Here is a 779-nt window from a genome sequence, read left to right on the forward strand (position 1 = left end):
GGACTGACCATGTCCATGCTGCTGTACAGGTCTACTACATCGACCCGTCGTCCGCTGTGATCAACGGGATCCTGTCGTTCCGGGCGAAGAATACGTTTTACATCTTTGACTTGAAGATCTGGCGGTTGTTTGTCATCGAGGGGCAGACCGAGAAACGCAAGCGGTTCCGCAGCGACGGCGAACTCCACTTGCTCTCTGCGATTCCATTAACGGACTAGATTTGTGCATAGTGTTGTGTATGGTACGAATTTGCTTCTGACGTGGGTTGGGGCAATCCGACGCTCAGCAGACGGACGGGGCTTGACAGCGCCAATTCGACTAGCATAACAACGAATCTTTGCAAAAGAGTGTGTCCATGATGCGGCAGACTATGTCGCGACAGTCTAGGCTAAGCCATATGTGCTCGACAAAGGTGGTGTGAACGAGCACCTGAAATCACAACGACAACGGCGACTGTTCTTGAATTTATGCGTGTTCTACCAAACTCGTTCGAATTTTTTTGTAAACTTGGATATGAAGAACTACATCCACGTTTTCAACGGAAAGTCATACAACAAATGGTAATGCCGATTGTTTGCTTACCTTGAACTCAAAGAGGTCTTCGATGTTGTTAATGGAACTATAACATCCGAGAATGAAGAATACACGTCGAAGAATCGTCACCAATCATCCTTGCTGCCCTTGACAATCACCATGTTCGCATGTTTTCCCAAATCTATGGTTATACTCAAGGAACGCTATGGCACGAAGTCGTTTTGGGTGGATCCCATCTCTTACAA

The sequence above is a fragment of the Aphanomyces invadans genome, assembly GCF_000520115.1.
Source record: "Aphanomyces invadans strain NJM9701 unplaced genomic scaffold supercont1.44, whole genome shotgun sequence".
Taxonomy (NCBI): Eukaryota; Oomycota; class Saprolegniomycetes; order Saprolegniales; family Verrucalvaceae; genus Aphanomyces; species Aphanomyces invadans.